At 40.1% G+C, this 21,011-nt stretch overlaps 1 protein-coding gene across 4 annotated transcripts in view; it reads left to right on the forward strand.

Moving 5' to 3' along the window:
• Tenm4 (teneurin transmembrane protein 4) overlaps window positions 1–21,011 on the forward strand; it is a 2,974,939-nt gene that overhangs the window by 1,967,947 nt on the left and 985,981 nt on the right. For all 4 annotated transcript variants that reach the window (XM_039113155.2, XM_039113170.2, XM_063262756.1 and 1 more), the window contains exon 7: window positions 12,287–12,347. The gene's annotated coding sequence lies outside the window, so the exon portion shown is untranslated. The remainder of the gene's footprint in view (window positions 1–12,286; window positions 12,348–21,011) is intronic.

Below are 21,011 nucleotides of genomic sequence, written 5' to 3' on the forward strand. Positions count from 1 at the left end.
CAGTGTCAACGGAAACAGAGGAAAAGCTTGAAGAAGGTTGCAGTTGAAGCCCGGGACAGGAGAATGAGGGAAAGGGCTCTTTGCTCTTTTTGACTTGGACTTGAACACTGGCTTCAGGTGAAAACTTGGCAGGGCCAAGGTATTTTCGCACACATAATTGTAAGCAATAATAAAGGCAGCTTGCCATTTTTATATAAGTAATAGAAGGTTTTTTTTTTAACACAAGGCAAGCAAGAAAAAACACTGAAGCATTATTAGTTCAGAGATTCTTATTGTACCCAACTAAAAGAAATAAAAATCCACTTTTCAAGGGCAAAAATCTGCAAGAGAGTTCTGAACGTAGCCTGAAGACAAGGCAGCTGAAAAGATGGGAGATGAGTAGACCTGATGCTCAGGCCTCATAAATGAGTTAATAGTGAACAATTAAAATGAATCAGGTCACACCGTGTTCTAAAGAAGCCCCTATTAAGCATTCATGTGCTGGGCCATAGCAAATAATTTTTTAAATAGAAAAAGAACGAGAGACAGAAGATATTATTGCTACTTGCATAGGGGGCTAAAAGTCACGTACACAAACAAAGCAGAGAATAGATTCAAGCAGAGCTAAGCTCAGGGTACCATGGAGAGAGGCGTGGCTTTGGACATCAGTCTGACATGGGAGGGATTTCCATCTCATACCCATGTGGACTGAACAAATGAAGTCCTGTCTCTGAGCTCCCACTTACCTGTCTATGAAATGGGAACACATAGGTTTGGAGAGAGAGCTCAGCAGCTTACAGCACTGGCTGCTCTTCCAGAAGACCAGGATTTAATTCCCAGCACTCAGATGGTGGCTCACAATTATCTCTAAGGCCAGTTCCAGGCAGTCCGGTGTCCTCTTCTGACTAGCTCCAGGCATGCACATGGTATACAGACATACATTCAGGCAAAATACAGAAACACAAAGTTGAATTATTCTTTTAATGGGCACACATGTCTAACCAGTAGAAACACTGAATTATGTGTTTTCTTTGCTTGCACAGCATCTTCCCCATTTTCTGGCTTCCCGTCTGCATTTTGTATGTTTTTGATCCCCACTGTCCGGGACCTGGGTGTGGAATTCTCTCCCATCTGGTTCACACAGCATTGCTCTTCATCCAGTGATGAAACAGATGCAAGAGAAAGAGAAATCAGTTATCAGCACAGCTAAGACAGCAAGGCACATGGCAAAGGAGTTAACAAATAGGAAGCTGGGCCTTTGCATTTAAACCCGTGTTTGTCCTTCTGTTGTTAAGCTGCACAAGGCCCTGCTGCCTAACACTGTAAATGGGCACCCAAATGCCACACAGAATGCAGAAGAATAAAATATCTGCATTCTTTTTTAGTGTTTAATATCAGTTCCTAAGCTTTTATAAGGCAATAAAAACACCTTCCTATTTTTTTCTATTTGTAGAAATAATTTTACTAGCACCATCACATTTTATTGTATTTACTGAAAGTTCAAGAGGCTTTTCCAATGAAGTAAGTAGCAAGGGATGGTAAAATGCCAACCAAGCTGGGCCAGAGCTTTCTCAGAGAAGGCCTGAGGATGGATTTAGGAAGAAGCATTCACCAAAAGATAAGGAATAGGGCTAGGGAGGGCTGTGCCTCACACACAGGGTCTTTCTGTGCTGCCACGCTCCAGCAGTCAGCAGGAATGGGTGTGGTCCTCACCAGCATGCCTTCTGAAATGGTCACAAGCAATGAAAGAAACAAGGTAATCCAAAAACGAGCGCTCATGGGATTTACCATGAGTGTCCCTGGGACATTCTTGATGGTTGTATAGTAAAGGTGTACCTAACTGCTTTGCCTAATTGGCTGCATATATACCAGTATGTGCAGAGGGCTGTGGGGCAATTGCTATACAGATAAGGAAGTTCTAGTGAGAATTCTATGAATCAGGAAGAAAAATCCAATTACCGCCTTGTAAAGAAAGATCTAAACCACATAGAAGACATGCCTGGAACCTTGTGGTTTGTATTTGAAAAGAATCAGTGGACTTAAAATTCCTGACATAACCTCTTTTTAAAAGATTTTTAGGTTCATTTTATTATGTTATGTGTATTGGTGTTTTGATGATATGTGTACCTGTGCATGCCCAGTGCTCAAGGATGTCAAAAGAGGGCATCAGATTTCCTCGGAAATGGAATGGTAGCTAGACACCATGTGGGTGCTGGAAATCTAACCCAGATCTTCTGGAAAAGCAGTCAGTGCTCTTAACCTCTGAGCCATCTCTCCAGCCTCTCACTTCTGATTCTATGTCAGCTTCTGTGTATCACCCACAGCCATCACTACAGACCAATATCATTTCTCCCTTAAATTGCTTCAGTAGAAACATGCTGGCTTCCCCCAATGCTTTCTGCTGCTTTTAAGGAAAAAGCAAAACAAAACAACAAAACCCATACTACCTGCCATATTTTTTTTTCAAAACAATCCTTTTGGGTCACAGGCCTCACCTCTCACCTTTCTCTTCTTTGCCCACTACAAAACAGTACTGATTTCCAAGTGTTTCTGTCCAAATAAAACAGAAAAATTTAAGAGGCAAACAGTTGCGTATATTATTCTCTGGAATATTAGTTCTAGCTTCTTCTCATCTCTGTGAACTTAGTCTTACTTTTCCTCACTTGTGAAAAAATCTGGATAATTATGTTAGACTGTTGATAAAAGATGACAGATTGGGGCTGGAGAGATGGCTCAGCGGTTAAGAGCACTGGCTGCTCTTCCAGAGGTCTTGAGTTCAATTCCAGCAACTACAGGTTGGCTCACAACCATCTGTAATGGGATCAGATTCTCTCTTCTGGCGTGCATTAAGACAAAGCACTCGTATACATAAAGTACACAAATTTATCTCTTAAAACAGACAGCTAATGAAGTAGCACATAATCCAGCTATCCCTGTGGCATGCCAAGAGATGGTATACAAAGGAGCATAATAAAGGCAAAACTAAAGAGGGAATGAGTAGAGAGATGAACGGAAGAAGGACCGAGGCTAGGTGGATGCATGGCCAGCCATACACAAACTTACTATTGATCACCTACATTCGCAGAGGTGGCAGCTGAACGGTCACCAAAGACTTCTTTTAAAGTTCTAGTTCAAATCATTGTGGATGTAGAGTAAAACAAATATGAATGGTCCTATTTAAATGGGAATGAACCCCGGCCTAACTTCAAATAGCTGCATAGGAGTTCCCTTGCCTGATTTGATTATTCTGACCACTTATATTGTTTGTCAACATAACCTGAGGTAGAATCACCTAACAGGCAAATCTCTGGACATACCTAGGAAAGAGGCACTAGATTAGGCTAACCAAGGCAGGAAAGTCCACCTTAACTGTGGATAGCATCATTCCAGGGCTGGGGGCCTGGACTGAATATAAAGAAGACAGGAAGCTGAGCAGTAGCATGCAGCACTCTCTGCTTCCTGAAAAGCCTCAAACGGAGAACCCAAGTAAACCCTTTCTCACATTATTTTTGTCAGCGTAATGTACCAGAATTAATAACTAATACAGTTACTTGGCAAACACGCATTGAGGACCCATTTGGTTTCAAGCATTGCATATGCTATGATAAAGGACAAGAAAACACCACCTGAAGCTTCCATTTGATTGACTCCTGGAGGAAGTAACATGAGCAGAGCAAATAATGTATATAATTAGACAAGCAAGACAATGACAGAAGGTCTGAATACCCAAGTTTGCAAGAGTACAAAGATAGAAGAACTAGAAGAACGATGTAAGACTGTGCCTATCCGCCATGATGCTCCAGTCTACACCCAGGTCCTCAAGAAACATGACCACATCCCTGCAGCCTTAGCACTGCTTGCTGAACTCAATTTTGTTCCTCTTAAAATTGCACATTTAACTGTGGCATGCATGTGGCAGAAGTGGTGCCAGGGTGCAGAGGTCTCTCATTCTGTTATAGTTGGAGCCCTGAGAGCCCCGAGAAGAGCTGACCTCGGTGCCTCCCGACCAGTGGAAAATTGGGGTCACTCCTCACTCTATTGTGTTACATTAGCTGTGCAGTGGTTTTATGGCTTCATGGAAGAGAAGCAGATGGAGTTGCTGACCTTGGATGCTGACAAGCTAAAACGTAAAAATATTCCCCAGGCTACGTGTGGTATCTGGCTAATAGCACCATAGCCAAAGACCAGACCTGGCCCAACATGCACAAGTGACAGTAGTGCATTAGCACAAATGCCATGATCAAAGAGTTTGCAAAGAACTTAATGTAGACCCAGCCTTGTAGGGATGGATCTAAGCCATGTAGAAAACATGGACCTTTGATTTTGCATTTGTAAAACAGAAATGGACTTAAAATTCCTGTGACTTATTTTTATTATTATATGAGTACAGATGCCTCTCTCTCTCTCTCTCTCTCTCTCTCTCTCTCTCTCTCTGTGTGTGTGTGTGTGTGTTTGTGTGTGTGTGTGTGTGTGTGTGTGTGTGTGTGTGTGTGTGTTTTATGCCTGGTCCCCAAGGAGCTCAGAAGAAGGCATCAGATCCCCTTGCAAATGGAGTTACATATAGTAGCTAGACAGCATATGAATGTTGATGTTGTCAATCAAATCCAGAGCCATGTATTTGCATATACTATTCTCTTCATTTGGAATTTCTTTCTCTTAAGAAACCTCCTGAAGTTAAAACTTAACCTTTTGTATTCTTGAGTTCTTTAAGGCTAGACTTCCTCTCCCTAATAACCTACCCTTTCCCAGTCAGTAAAGGTGAATAGAGCGGCAACACATATGCAAAAAATGAACCTTGCTCTATCTAGAAGTTAGTAGCAAAGTTGAATCCCAGTGCCCAGATCACTGGTCCATCTTCCCCATGCATCACAAAGTCAGGCGTGTGAAGTGCACACATCTGTATTCATGGACAGATATCTGGAGGGTGGATGGAGTCTACCCTGAGCACTTGCTGGTTTGTGGGCTTTTCCTGCCCAGCTGCATTCACATTCGGTGGTGATAACTACCGTGGACCCCTGCAACTCATTCCTCACCCAGTCTGCTCCAGCTCATAGCTGTGTCTTCTGTGTGAGCTTAGCTCCCTGGGAAGACTGTGCACTGTGAGCTGGTAGGTATAATAGACACTGTGTCATTGCTCCAATGAGGGCTAAGAAACCCTTAGACGCAGGCATCTTCCACAATGTCTATGGTAGGAAGGACCTAAAGACTGTTCAGCCTGCACCCCTATTTCATAGATGCTTGCTTCAGTCTTTTTGTCTTCCATCTCTCTTTTCTCCCCCTTTACTTCCTTCTCCTCTTCCTTATTTTCCTCCATCATGTCTTTCTTCATTTATTTTCCTTCCTTCTTCTAGCACTTATGGGGGTTCATGCAGTATACTCAAAACGGAAAGCTTAATCTTGGAGAAGCAAGCTAGACATAGAATGCTCCTCTTATGACATTTCTATGAGCCCAGGCCTCAGACAGTCACATTCGGGGCCAAGGCCACTTTGTTCCTTTTCTCATATTTCAAGACATGTGGACTGGGAATACAAATTCCTTGACCCATGTTCATGTAAAATCACCATAGTCTACTGAGTGTCGTTTCCTTCTCTAGTGGCTATTATATTTAAGGACTAAATCCAGTAATAAGTCTGAAGTCAATGAGAACATGTTCCTATCTTACACACTTGACTGTCCTCATGTAAGACTTTACCTTTGTCATGTTTGACAGTCTCAGAACCTCCTGAATGGGGATTTGAGCATGAACTCCAGAACTGATAGCTGAGCCATGCTTGGAGTAGTCCTGTGATACTTGATAGTTTCAAACTGGGCCCAGGAGGAGTAGGACAGAAAATAGGCTGGATGAGTATTTGTTAGACTCCTGCCTCATTTGAAGCTCTTGTTCTCATCTCAACCACAGTTACTAGTGCTTCCTCCAAGTGTCTTTTGAAATAATAAAATCCAGAAGAGCATCACCAACACCTCCCCCACCACACACACACACACACACACACACACACACACACACACACACACACACACACACACAGACAGACAGATTCAAACTTTATGCCAATCCCTGTGATACTTAAATCTCATTCTTTCACCTCAATGAGTCCTCAGCATCCCAACCTAAATAAGATCTATCAAGGCTTGGTGACTTTCTGAGCATCAAATAGCAAGGGTTTGTCTGATATAGTTTGTGAGTTCCATGTTATCTCAACTCCTGACATTCCGAACCATTTTACACAGCTCTGGGAGGCAGGGACACGAATCCTAACTTTTTACAAGATCACTTTAATGAGCCAGTGCTGATTTTTATGTTCAAATTTTATTCTTCCTGTTACAACCAATCAATCTCATTACTTTACATACAAAACCAGTGCCCGGTCCTCTTATCATACACCTAAGATTTGCTTCTCTTTTCCTTGTGATTTCTGCCTCCTAGGCTTTTATCTCTCTCTCTCTCTCTCTGATTAGGAAGGCCCTTTCTGCTAACTCTCAAATTCTGACAGGCCTGCATTTTGATTATCTTTCATTTTCAGTTTTCTTTTAACTTTCATCAAGCCTGGGCGGATAACTCCCCCTTCATCTTGTAACCACTGCCTGGCAGTATTTCACACAGCCTTTCTAACTGCCCTCACTGTGAGATCACCACACCCATCCGTCCTCCTTCCCCTCCTTAACACCCCAGTGCATTAATCTGGACATGTGACATCAATTTGCAGAATCCACCTGAGAGAGCCGAGGTAAAAGAGAGGGGGTTTATTTCTGAAGGGGAAACCCCTCGTAGAAAACAAGGTCATAGATGCTGGTCATCCTAGAAAGGCTTCCTGGGCTCCCCTGGGCTTACCCATCTCTATGTGGAAGTTTACTTCTTTTCCTGAAAAGAACTGTATTTCTTTGGTGTGTGGTCTTCTGGTCCACACGAGGTAGAGGGAAGTAGTCACTTCCAATTACCCTACAAACATATGACTACCTATCAAAATAGATTCCTTTGATCTAACTTTGAAATCTCCAAAAATCATTCTAGTGCCATAAGGTCCATAATCTCAGCCACTCAGGGCTCAGAGGCAAAAATATTACAAATTCAGGGCCTCTCTAGGCTACATAGCCAATTCTCAGTCAGCCTGGATATCAGAGACAGACCCTGCCAAATACATATGTATATTTATATATATAATATCATATAATAAATATCATATAATATCATTATATCATTATAATGCTACATATAATATTATGATAAAGATGTAGCTCAGTGGTAGTTTGTCTGGGATCTGGGTTTAATCTCTGGAACTGCAAGGAAGGAAGAAAGAAGGAAGAGCAGGGAAAGAAAAGGAAAGACAGATCATTATAAACTGGCTAGACAGAATTAACTGCTACTTCCTCCTTATTAAGTTGTCCATTTTCTGGGAAATGTGCTGACAAGGTGAAGGGAGAAGCCAGAGCCAGAGATCTGCAAACCATAGTGAGAGTTGTCAGTAATCACAAGGGAACTTGGCAGGTGAGCGCTATAAGGAGGGACGTACTTATCTGTCCAGTATGGTTCTAGTGTCAATGTGGTGAGGGCTGGCACTTGGTGGAAATAAAAAGATGACTTATTAAATCATGCCTAAAGGGAAAGATGCCACTCATTATACTCTCTAACAACAAAGATGGAGGCAAAGCTGAGAGAGAGGAATAGCCTAGGTGAACACGTGGGCGCGATACCAGCTCAATCTCTGCCAAGCTGGCTCGGAGCCCCTGTCTTGCCTCCAGTGAGTGCTGGGTAAACATTTTTAGTATCTAGGATTTTGAAAGTGACATTTGTTCTTAGAAGAGTCTTTTTAAGGATGTTCAGGAAAAAAGCATCTTGAACAGAATCCAAGAAACTATGTGCATTAAAAATATATATGCTTATAGTGGAAATTCTATTTTATATAACCAAGCTGAGAACAGTGGGCAGCACTATGAACTGTAAGTAATTAAAGACTATTCTCTATATAAATATTCATATTCAGAATACTGCTGCCCTTCTGACTGCTTCTGATAGCAATCTATGCCATTCAAATGCAGACACACACACACACACACACACACACACACACACACACACAAACACACAGAGTATACTTGTATAGTTATTTGTATTTTACAGGTCCTTGGTTTTTTATTATTATTACTACTTTCAATCAGTATTGATTTTCAAGGCACACACTTTGCTTAGCTGGATTTTCTGTACCATATTCAACAGAAGCAGACAAGTCATTCTCTGGAGAAGGCTAGTACATGGATAAAAAGAGCCTTTAATTTGAAAGCTGGTGGATGAGTTCTCCTGTTAAGTTCTTATGTGTTCTTGCTTAGGTGACTTTACTTAAAATGGGAAATTGGATTCAGTGATCCCTAAAATCTGCTTATACTCTATTATCTTACAATTTTTCAACCAAAAAGTATTTATCAGGTTGGAATAGTTTTTCTGGGGAAAAAATCTAAGAAACAGTGCTTAGTAGGGAAAAAATCTTATAAGGGAAAAGTACAAACTTTTAGGGTGATGGTGAATTCTGAGAGAAGAATCGTAGAAAAACCTAAATATCCAACATCAAAAAATAGCTATGTGAAATCAGCTTTTCCAAAGAGGATATCACTGGGTAATCTAAAATTGTAACATCAAGAACTGTGTGAAAACCTATGGCTTACATATTAGTATGCATACTGTGTACTCCTATATAGATACACGAAAGGCTAAAGGAAACAGCACAATGTTAACAGCAGCTGTGTTAGGGCCAAGAGACCAGGCTAACTCTGGCCCCTTCTTCACTCTACTTTTCTTACTTCTAGAAACACTGAGTAGAGTCCATCCTTTTCCATTGTTGTGAAGAGACACTGCGACCAAGACAACTCCTATAAAAGGAAGCATTTATTTGGAGGTTCCATACAAGTTTAGAGAGTTAGTCCATGACCATCTTAGCAGGAAGCAAACTGGAATGGAGCTAGAACAATAAATGAGAGCTTTACATCTGATGAGAGAGAGAGAGAGAGAGAGAGAGAGAGAGAGAGAGAGAGAGAGAAAGAGAGAGAGAGACTGGTTTGCTTTGGGAAACCTCAAAGACCACACATAGTGACCAACCTCCTCCAACAAGGAAACTTCTCCAACAAGGACACCCCTCCTAATTCCCTCCAGTTTACCACCTAGAAGGTACTAAGCACAGAAACATATGAGCCACTGGTTGCATGGGGGTGGGGGGCATTCTCATTCAATTCACCACAGTATCCTATACTGAACACTGTTTCCTTTATTTTTTCCCTGCCCCCCTGAAAACTGTTTCTGAAACAATGGCAACAGATGTTTAAACAGAGAAATAAAGAGAGAACATCAATGCTGGGCACTGCATTTTTTTTTCAAAGAACGCCATGATGAGAAGAACAAGACAACATCCAATCACAAGTTAGAGCTGTCCATTGTGACCTGACTGAGTAGATAATGAAGAGTCATAAGCAGGGCATGACACCTGAGCCTAAAGTAAGCCTGTGGTCACCCTCATAGATGTTGGTTCCATGTTTGTGGATTCATCCATCATTCATCAAAATTTAAAGAGAGCCAGGGAAGATCGTAGTCAGTGTAGCACTTGGGTGACATGCAACAAAGCCTGAATTTGCTCTCCAGAACACACATAAAGAAGCTGGGATTATGGAGGCAAATCGGTATACCTGCCTGGGGGACTCACTGGCCATCAATCCTAGACCAATCAGAGTCCCAAGTAAAAATCAGAGGCCCTGTCTCAAAAATCAATGTAGAACACCATTTAAGACTCAAGGTTGATTTCTGGCCTCAACACACATGTATGCATATCCTGACACATACCTGCACACATGTACATACACAGAAGACCTTTCAAAGAAACTGATGTGTTCATTTATGTGTGCTATATAATTAGCCTTGTACCAGTTGCATTTGTATGAAACACATACAAGATCTGTATGAAACACATACAGGCTTTTCTCTTGTTCTCGTTCCCTGACCAGTTAAGTGTTCTAGTTACTTACATGCATCTGTCTTGCATTAAGTATTATAAAGGCTGAGTCTGGGAATGTGGCTCCATGATAAAGCAGTTGCCTAGCATGAGTGAGACCCTTAGTCCTGAGGGGAACAAAATGTGGAAGCTCTCTAGAGGAAAGATTGAATAGCCACTGTAAGGATTATTATGTAATAGGTGTAATCTCTAGATGAAGCCAACTTAGACCAGAATTATGAAATTTTGTATAAACACACACACCACACACACACACACACACACACACACACACACACACACATATATATATACATATATGTATATATATATATATATATATATCCTGACTAGACTAGTTTTCTGTAAACTTGACACAGATGAGAGTAATCTAAAAGGAGGGAAACTTGATAGAGAAAATCTCTATAATTAGTGATTGATGTGGGAGTGCCCAGGCCATAGTAATGGTGCTATCACTGAGCTGATCATCTGAGATTCTATAGGAAAACAGGCTGGACAAGCAATGATCCATAAGCCAGGCAGCAGCACCTCTCCACAGCCTCTGCATCAGCTCCTACTTCTAGGTTCCTGCCCTGTCTGAGTTCCTGTCCTGACTTCCTTTGGTGATGGACAGTGATGTAGGAGTGTAAGCCAAATAGGCCCTTTTCTTCCCATCTTGTTATCATTATATTGGTTCTACTGTTCCAGTTGGAACAGGAACCATATCACCTCAGAAACCTCTTTTGTTATATCACAAGTATAATATTTAAGTAAATGGGCTTAGTTGTATTTTTATGAAACTGTCAAAATGTATGGTAGCCAAGGGTAAGCACATAGGCTTCAATTTACCAATCTCTTAAGCCAACTAAACCCTTTCCTAGGCCAAACGTCCTAATGGACCTCCAAGCTTAGAAAGTCTTTTTAGAAAGATCGAAGAGCTCACTAAAAACTATCTAAGAAAAGTTATGGCTACCTTTGATGGTCATATAAGCTGAGAGTCAAATTCAAGAAAGTTATCTAAACCTGACCTGGCCTGAAAACTTCAAGTTTACGTTTAGTGCTCTGAGTCCTAGCGAGAATGAACACTGATGAATAAACAGTCTTGAAAGCTGGATGAGTTTAAAGATTCAGGACAAGTCATTTGTTCCATTGGAAGACAGAATCTGGGCACAAAGACGAGGGAAAATACTTGTAATGAATTTAGCTCAGGGCCTGGGAGGTACGTGTCTGATAAACCCTGAGTAAATTATTCTCTTGTCCTGACGTATGCTAATTCCCTCAGTCTGTATAGCTATACATCAGACACTTACTGAGAATCTATTACTGTGTGTCAGAAGCTCTACAAGTGCTTGACAACACAAGTCTGAGTAAGACATATAACAACACCCACAAGATAGACATGACCGTTTAATGAATTGTCATGGCCTAAGCTGCTACGTGCTCAAGTGGAATTAGAAATCAGGGGTCCAAGACCTGGAAGGTAACACGGTAATGAACCCTGCATGTGGGTGCGTTTCCCAGAGACGGCTGTTTCAGGCATGAGTGTATCAAGATTGCCAGAGATCGTGTGTAAACATATATTGGAACTACAGTTTCAAAGCTGAAAAGCCTCAAACTCAGAGTCTGTGGATGAGGGTAGTCATGTGTTATTGTAGACCTAGCATGACTTGGGAAGAGAATGTCAGGGCAGGAGAGAAGGAAGCTGGAGTCAGGTCCTGAGGAGGATTAGAAAACCATGGATTTTTACCTTCACCTTCTAAGTGGGAAATAACTTTATAAGAACTATATTTTAAAAAGAACAGCAAATAATTCACTTCATGATCCATTAGTAGGGTTTAAATGATATTCAAATTTTAGTTTTTATTTGTATGCATGTGTGTTGATGTATATGTGCACCTAAGTGCCTGGAGGCTGGAGTAGCAGGCAGTTGTGAGCTGTCCAAAGTGAATGCTGGGATGAGAACTGAACTTGAGTCCTCTGACAGAGCAGCAAGGAGTCTTAAACAGGAGCCATTTCTGAAACCCCATTAATGGGTTTTATTAAAAATCCTGCTACTACTTTGTTGTTGCTGTCATTGTTGTTTTAGGGATAGACCTGGTCACAGTTTGAGGGCAAGCCTACACTCATCAACATGGATAGCTGTAAAATAAACCTGTGAACTTGTGGCTACAGAAATAGAAGGCAGGGCGACTGCTATCCTACTCTCTGCCACCTCCTGCCCGGGCCTACACCCATCTTACTATGTACTTCTACCCTAAAGTGGTAGAATACAGTTCTTTCACGCACTTCTGCTTTCTCTAGAAGCCATAATGTTTTTCCTTCTTTCCCTCTACAGAGCGTGCTTTGGTTGAATTGGCTTTCCAGTGCGCCCATCTACCAAATAACTACGGATACTGGTAAGTGATGCCTTTCTTTCCTGCAGTTTTTCATCTTTGACCGGAAGCCAGCTTAAGGAGAAAGTTGGACTTGGTTAATTGTCTGCAGTCTGGCATCATCTAGAATTTATGGTTCCCAAAGCTGACATCCAAGTTTTCAGGTTCTGTTGGGTTGGTACCTATAGCTTTTAAATTGCTCTAGGCAATAGGCGCAGTTATATGCCACCCTAAGACAAAACTAGAACTGAGCTTCCAGCTCTTGGTTGACTTTCATTCATGAGTCTTTAACCACATTCCATCAGGGGAGCAACGTGGTCAGACCATGTCTTCACTGGAGGTAGAAGTAAGGTTAATTGGCTACAGCCCACTCGGCATGGTGTCAGCCTTTTTGATTTCATTGCTGCCTGAGTTGGACTGAAGCTCAGATTGCTGTAATTGGCCAAGGTTTAGATATTTTGTTATAAAAGTAAACTCCTCTCAGGTTTTCACTTAATTTCAGTGTTAAGCCTTTTGTTATACAAGGACTCAGTGCCGCGGCTGCCTCAGACCAAATTCAGGTTAACAGAACCACAACTATGCCTTTACAGTAATGCTAGCACCCCAAGCCGCAGCTGCTTATCTAAAGAGTTACATAAATCCTGTGGAAGGGAAGTGCGTATGAAATTGAGATCCTCGGAGAACGCTTGTTTTAAATAGAATGGAGTCGTGCTACAACACAGCAAATATATTTGAAAAATAGTCATCTTTAAGTGTTTAAATGCTGGTGACTGAGTTTACCCTAGATTGAAAACCATCAAAAGTCAGACACTGAAATAAGGTACCTGAAAACATTTCTAGCTGTGATAACAGCTGATTCTCAGCGAAGACTGGATTCTGTTTACAGCTATGTTATCTGTTCTGTTTTCTGGAGCATCCTTCCTACTGGGCAATGGGAACGTCTGCAATTTCTACAGAGGAGGCTGACAGACTTCTGTTTACTGGGAAGGCACTATCACTACCTAGAGGCATGTGATAGGAAAGCTTGTCTTTTGTTTCTGGAAAGCAAATAGTTCATTCTGGAGATAGCCTCATGTCAAGGCTTTAGTAGAAAACATTTCTCCCTATTCAAGTACAGACTGGGAATAATGAATGTACTTAAAACACACAGTTAACATAACTTTTTTATCCGTTTTTCATTCACACACATTTTGCCTGTACTACTAGCAATAATTTGGGAAGAAAGAAGCAGATTTGAAAATATAATTCATTTTGCAGTAATTGGTTTCCTTTTGTAGTTTTTTTCTTCCCCACATTAACACCTTTGTTAGTGTTTCGGTGCCTCTTTATGCAGCCCTGGAGCAACAATTTTTTAATTTTCTGGGGCAGCCATGATTCCCATCCTGTTGTTCCCATTGTCAGATGCAGAGTCACCAACCTCTGTTCTAATTCTCCCTTCAGAACACAAAGTCTCAGTCTGTGCGTTCATCTGACCTCTCTACATTTTTCTCCACCCCTTCCCACATTCCCATCAGCCTGCGCCACAAATGCCTTACTCTTCTTGCTTTAGATTCTAAACCAATTCTCTTCCTATTCTTCCTACGCAAGCACAGTGTAATCACTTTTGGATTGCAGGCGCGTTGCTGAAAACGTCGGAATACTCGAGATCTTTCCATTTCTTAATGCCATACAAAAACTAACTCAGAATTTCAATTACATTTGAAAAACATATTGAACACATCTGAAAACCCCCAAATGCCATCTGAAATGAGCTATGAGGGACACTTCCACTCTCATTGTGTTTCTCAGCGCACCTGCAGGAGATTATTTGCATCTTTCCCATATTGTTTAACCCTGCTCAATTACTAAAATTAATACCGAACAGAGAAGTGAATGTTTTCATAGAGTTATGGATGTAATAGGGAAATAGCATATTAACCTCCCCTACAATCAGGCTTTGTCTTTATGGAAAGCAGACTAGAAGGGTTTGTCTTTTATTTCAACACAGGCGTGTCTGTAGAGTAAATACTGTAGAAGACAATAGCAGAATATGTTTAGTCACAAAGGATCCCCCCTCCTCCCCCACCCCCACTCCCCAGAGAGAGGTTTTCTCTATGAAGCCCTGGTTGTCCCGGAACTTGCTTTTGTAAACCAGGCTGGCCTCAAACTCAGAGAGCGGCGTGATTCTCAGTTCATCTGTTGTTTGGAATCATTTAAGTTGTATGGTGAATAGTAAATTCTCAATGTGGCACTCCTGAAAGCTAAAAACACCCATCTGAAAATATGAATGAGTGAGAGATTTGTCTTCTTTTGAACCCAAATCCTACCAATTTAGGATTAAAGAAAATATCTTTTCTTATCTGCCATTTGCTATCAATGTTAAATATTCTAATAGCTACTTGTTAATTCACACTTCATTAACTTTCTATTTACTTTACTGATGTGACATAAACCTTATAAAATTTTATTATTATATATCCCAGACAGCAGTTTCTCTCATAGGTATATGTACATATTTATGTGCGTATTATTAGTTCCAGGATTGAACCAGTAGTACAGATCTTGAGATGTGTAACAATATCAAGGTTTATGAACCCTTCTCTTTAAAACTAGGACTGGTGGTTTTGGTCACTTTAAATAGCTGGTTTCTTTGTTCAGTTCTAGAAATGATAAGTCTTTGGTTTCTACTCTTACCCATCAAGGTTAGCATCTTGAACTAACCACCTTACAATAGAGCTCTGAAGAGCCAATGTTAAGCTGATCATGGATCTAGAAGGTATCACACTCTTTCATAACATAAAAAAGTCAGTTATGAAATGAATTGTCAATAGATCTTTTGGTAGTTAATGGGCACTGGAAAAGAGAGAAAAGATATGTACAATTAGCTAAAAAAAAATCTCCTTACAGTGTAATTTCTCTACCTGTATCACATGGTATATTTTGTTTCCTAACAACATTTCAGTCTAATCTTTTTGACATTTAGAAGCATTAAACTTCCTCTTGACCACTAGTGGTGATCCACAACACCAAGGAGTGAACCTGGTCTTCATTCCTTTCCCTTTGATAGATTGACAACTAACAGTGTGTGTTCAAGGCAAATAAAAGAAGACCTCGCATTACCCTACATTAACCTCCTGGTTAAACTCACAGCTCAGTTCTGCATATTCTTCTCTAAACTACTGATCACTATAGGTCAGGTTTTGATGAACATCAGATTTAGTTTGTGACAGATAGACTACAGGTACCAAAGTTCTCAGACAGATAGACTACAGGTACCAAAGTTCTCAGTCACAGCACAGGTCTGTTGGCATCTGTCTCTGGTGGGCTTGAACGTTCTATGAGCCACCCAGGGATATTTGGTGGTTCCCAAATGCATTTAATTGCAGTCTTCGGAAGGTGTGTGTTATCTTCCACAGAAATTAGCTTTTTATTATTGTGTGATATGTAGTACAGCTTTTCTGAGGACATCCTGAACCATGACTGTATCTAAATTCAGTGTAAAATCTAACTGTATAAGCACTGCAGGTGCGAGCTTGTCATCCTGCTGTCAGTCTCAACAGATCTACATCTCCACTTGTGCCGAAGTTCATACACATACAGGCACCGACCACCCTGTCATAACTTATTCCTCTTTCTCGGAGCTGTAGTGGCTTGGTTGTCTTCTTCTTGTTGTTGTTGTTGTTTTTAAAATTAAGGGTATTTGTTTGTTTGTTGTTTTTCCTTACATAACTTAAAACACGCACCCTCATAATTCAGAATCATGAAAATATGAAAAAGCATTGTGCTTAGAGTTAAGAAAACAGAGCAATTAACATGTCAGAGGACAAATATCACCTGCATAAAAGCAGAATTAATCTATGCACTTCCTCCTCAGTGTCTGACAGACTAGTGCCAACAGGACTCTTCTGGCTTTTGTTCTCATCCTTATCCATTCTTTCCTTTCCTTCTGTCCCACTCTCTTGAAGAAGCACATGGGTCTGTTTCTTTCTTGGCTTATCTGTTTATTGTTCTCTCTGGGAGGACACAAACTCATGACAGATTATTTTTATGGCAAACTATACTGTGACCAATATAGGAGTGCCTGTTATTGACATGCAACTACATCGACGTCATACATCCATTCCAAGACCAAGCAAGCATGTCTATTGTCCATATGTAATTAGGAATACAGTTCTGTTGAGCTCTCACTCTCACAATTGTCCTGATTTGTTTAACAACACGGTGGATGGGAAGAGTATTCCAAGAGAATCATAAATGCCTCCAGAGAGTGCTTGTAATGTTCTTGTGTCCATTAAGAGTGGTAGCTGAAAACCAGGGATGTTATCACTTTCTTCAGTCCGAAGGGGGAAAAAATGGGAGTGAGATGCTGAACACAAGTCACCTGAGGAAAGCAGAAGGTGGCTTGGGGGATCTTGGTTGAGAAAATGATAGACAGGTTGTTTGTAGAAAGACCTGGGGATAAGAAAGGAGCAGTTCAGTCATAAGATTCCCAGCCTAAGCTTCTGAACCCAATGCTAGGAGTACAACTTGTGTACCACATGCTATGGCCAATGTTCATTTCCTATAGGAGCAGAAAGCTGACTTGTATTTATATATATATATATATATATATATATATATATATATATATATATATATATATATATATATGGTGTATCCAAAGATGGAGGGTAGAATATAAGAAATTGTACACATTGGGTTCAACAACGGAATGCATCAAGAAATCAAGTGTGTTGAGTAGATGTTTTAGTTGCTGTTCTAGTCTTGCGGTGAAACACTATGAGCAAGGAAACTTAGTAATGGAAGCATTTCATGGAGGCCTTGCTTCCAGCTTAGAAGGTTAAACCATGAACATGGGGGTATGAAGCTCAGGGGCAGGCTGGTATGCATGAATGTAGTTGATAGCTCACATCTGATCCATATGTTACAGAGACAGAAGGGGGAGGGGAGTGAGAGGGAGTGGAAGAAGGAGAGGAAGAAGAAGAGGGAGAGGGAGAGGGGAAGAGAGAGAGAGAGAGAGAGAGAGAGAGAGGGAGGGAGAACATTTGGTATTGACTTTTAAAACCTCAAAGCTCACCCCCAGTGACACCCCTTCCCCAACAAAGCCCCACCTCCTAATCTTTCCCAAACAGTTCCATTAATTGGGAACCAACACTCAAATATAAGAGACTAGGGCACCATTCTCATTCAAACCACCACAGTGGGTATTAGAGGTTTTTTGAGAATAACAAGAGGACTCATTTCAGAAACAGCGTACTAACAAGAATAACAAGCAAAGCCATTTTGTTGTATTTTGTTAATTCTATTCTTTAGGGTTTCTTACTTTCAGTGTCATCTAAGTAACTTTAAGATATCATCGATAAGTGTCAAAAACATTTATACTCCTACTGAGGTAGCACACAAGACTTCCAATTTTCCACAACTTCCCAATACTTGCTATTAGTAACATGTTATCAGAAATTTAATTTCTGAGTATACAAAAGAGTTTCCAAAGCAGGGCTTCAAAGAGAAATCTGTACACCCATGCTCACAACAGAATTTTCCATACTAGTTAAAATGTGAAGTTAACCCATGTGTCCAACAGTAGGTGAGTGAATAGGCAGAGTGAGATAATTCATACAACAGGAAATTTTTCTGCCTTAAAATGAAAAAAATCTAACATACACTAGAACATGGATGAAGCTTTTTAACATGATATAATGAGTGAAATATGTCACTCACAGAAAGACAAATACTATATGATTCCCCTTACATGAGTCAATTAGAATGTCAAAATCATAGAAACAAAAGTAAAATGGTTCTTGGCAGAGGATGCTGGATGAAGGAAAGTGAGAAGCTGTGATTTAATGGATAAGGTTCTATTTTTATAACATGGAGAAATGTGAAGATGAATGGGAGTGATGGGTGCATCGTGTTTACGCAAGACTGTTAAGAATTAAAAGTGCTACAAAGTAAGAATAGTAAGGATTATGTTCTAGGTATTTTACAACCACAACAAAATTAGAACACAATTTTCCACTGGGCTTACTTAATCCCTGTCTTAAAATCTAGAATAACTGTATAAATAACCTATCAGAGTCTGTCTGTACTTTGTCTGCTTCTTGTTTTTTTTTTTTGTTTTTTTTTTCTGTTAAGAACATACTAATAGTACGTTTTGAAATGAAGCAGTATTAATTTCTCAGGTTTACTCATTCAAGATTTCTTCAGCTCATCAGATATGTGGGAAGACCCATGTTAAATCCCCAGTACCAGTTCAGAAAAAGTACATACTAGTGGGACTTCAGAATTCACATCTTTAATCCTAGCACTTGGAGGCTGAGGCAAGAGGACTCTGTACTCCAGAGTAGTCTGGGATACATACTTAAACTCTATCTTAAAAACAAAACAAAATCTGGAACAAAAATCTTGATATCTCTTTGCACTTCCCTATAATTCTTAGATTATCTTGTCCATTTCTACTAAAAACAATCTTTTGCTATTGTATTAAATCTATAAATTGATTTTGAAAAGAATTGAGATTTTGAGAAGTTTGACATGGCACATGCTTCAATTTATTTAGACATACTTTAGTTTCCTTGAACAATATTTTCAAGTTTTCACATTTTGTCACATTAACTTCACAGTGTGTTCTATGGCACGGTTGCAAATGGCATCTTTTACATGCTTACTGGTAGAACATGCAACAAAGAGTCATTCTTTGCAAATTCCATTGTACTGCTATATTTTCTTCTAAATTCATTATTAGCAATAAAATGTTTGCTGGGCTTTCTTTTAAGATCTCTATAAGCAAATAATGACATTAATTTAAAAAAATTTAGTACTTTCTCATTTTTCCTCCATGCTCGTTCCTTGTCTCATTTTTACTCTTGGAGGTCAAGCGTTCAATCTTCCTTTATTGTTTTTATAGGAATTGTCTTCCACTACTACATTTTGAGAAGTTTTCTTTACCATGAATGAAAAGTAATTATTTGAAAATTTTTTAATCATATGATTATCTCCCATATTATGTTAATATGACATTAATTAATTTTTGAACAGTAAAGCCAACTCATATGGCAACCATCAAATCTTTTGGATTATGATGTGTTATTCCCTTCCATAGTCTTACAATTCACTAATCTTTTGTTAAGTACTTAGATTGTCTGTATATTCACAGTGAAAATTATTCCATTTTTTCCCCTTCTTTGTCATGTTGTTCTTATGATCTCACTTCCTAAAGCAAATTGAGAAGTCTTTTTCTTTTTGGCTTTCTGATATTATTTATACAAGTTTAAAATAATCTCTTTAGTTAATGTCTGATAGGATTTTATTTTATTTTTTTTTCTTTGATAGGAGCTAAGATTCACAAGTGAAATCTTGCAGTCCTGGCACACTTTTTGTGTAAGGTTTAATAATGAACAATTAGTTTAATATAAATCACTGCATACAGCTAGATACATTCACATTTCATGGTCAATCTTTATACTACCACTTGTGTTCATGTGTGTATGACATGTGTACACTCACGTGTGTGAGTTCGTCCATGCACACACACAGAAGTCAAAGGACAACCTTGGGTATCACTCCTTACCTTTCATCTAACTTGTGGCAGCGTGTCTGCTTTTCAACACCAGTCATTCCTTGTTGGCTGGACTGCAAGCTTCCAGGGATTATCTCCTGTGCCTCATCTCTCCCATAGGAGCTCTGGAATTCTACACATAGAATGCTATAATGCCCATTTCTCAGAAAGTTCTAGAATTTAAGCTCTCATGTTGATGTAGCCAGCATTTCACCTACCACTCAATATGCCAGCGCCATTTATTTCCAATTCCTTCTTTTAAAAAATGCATCCTATGTGTATGTATAGGAAGTTCAGAGGACAACCCCCATGGCAGTTGTTTTCTCCTTCCACCACTTGGGTCACAGGTCATCAGGTTTAGTAACAAGCCACTTTGCCAACCTCACAGACCCCTCGTTTTCAGAATTCTTGAACCTACACAGTTGTTCATGCCTATGTTTGGAAATTCCAACCATTATAACTTTACGTTTTAGCCTTTCCCTCTTCCTTTTCCACATTCAGAAGCAGGCCATTGTGATTGCCCCATGGGGGTTCCTTGAGTCTCCTCTCATTGAGACAGTTTTTCCTTCTCTGTGCTTTTCATGACTGTAGCACTGCCAGATGAGAAATCAGAAGGGTGTGCTAGAGTCTACATCCTAGACAGTGTTTGATATACAGACTTAAGCAGAATTGCCTTTCCCCAAGAAATGAGGCTTCAGTTGGTTGACTGAAGCCTACCCACATGATCAAGACTAATGTCCTTGGCTGACTGTCAATCTAGTCTATGTCGACTGACTACCTACAAAATCCCCCCTCAGCATTGCCTGCCTCAGTGCATAACCAAATAACTGCAGAGTGTGAGTTACCCAAGAGGGCTCATCAAACTAACCTTCACCTATGGTTAGACCCATCCTGCAGGCTTCCACATTGTCAGTAAGCTTGTGGTCTCCAGACCCTGAGAGCTATGTTCACTGTGACCCTCACAGACTCGGGTAAACCAAACACTGAGGCTGTGTTTATAAGCACAGTTTAGCCCTAGCTCTTTTCTTCCTCCATTTTCACTGGCTGTGGTTGCCCTGAACTCTGTCATTTAGTTCTTTAACTTTGGTTTTGTTTTCACAGTTGGTCCACAGCTTGCACTTGGTAACACATAGAACCGTTAGAGATATTTT

This window comes from Rattus norvegicus, chromosome 1 (genome assembly GCF_036323735.1).
Source record: "Rattus norvegicus strain BN/NHsdMcwi chromosome 1, GRCr8, whole genome shotgun sequence".
NCBI lineage: Eukaryota > Metazoa > Chordata > Mammalia > Rodentia > Muridae > Rattus > Rattus norvegicus.